We start from the raw sequence: 615 nt of genomic DNA, 5'->3' as shown, positions 1-615 counted from the left end.
TCATGGGGTTCTCAAGGCAAGAATACTGAAGTGGTCTGCCATTCCCTTCTCCAGTGGACCACATTCTGTGAGACCTCTCCACCATGACCCGTCCGTCTTGGGTGGCCCCACACAGCATGGCTTATAAGAAAACAAATGCTGCCACCTTGCCTTTTGTGTCCCTCTGGGATCAAGGACACCACGTTTTCAGGGAGGTTATAAACATGTAATATGGACTATTGAGATGGAGGAAGAGGGTCACTGGGTAGTTCCACAGACTCAGCAAAGCCCCAGGGACTGGCGGGTATATTGTCCTGCTGGACTCTCCAAGGCAATGAGGAGGCATTTAGCTAAAAACATTGTATGTTCCTTTGGGGTGCATTCCTGGAACAGCAAGCCTAATTCTTCGGTTTTCTCTCTCTCTCTCACACACACACACATACATGTTTCTCAATATTACCTTGAACCTATGTGAAGGTCACCTTTTTAGATTCTGTTATTTCCTGCTGTTTACCTCCTCTTTGGCTCTCTAGCCATCCTTCAGTTCAGTTCAGTTCAGTTCAGTCACTCAGTCATGTCCGATTCTTTGCGACCCCATGAATCACAGCACACCAGGCCTCCCTGTCCATCACCAAC

The sequence above is a fragment of the Bison bison genome, unplaced genomic scaffold (genome assembly GCF_000754665.1).
Source record: "Bison bison bison isolate TAMUID 2011002044 unplaced genomic scaffold, Bison_UMD1.0 scf7180017864035, whole genome shotgun sequence".
Taxonomy (NCBI): Eukaryota; Metazoa; Chordata; class Mammalia; order Artiodactyla; family Bovidae; genus Bison; species Bison bison.
Note: the sequence above shows the minus strand (reverse complement) of the source record.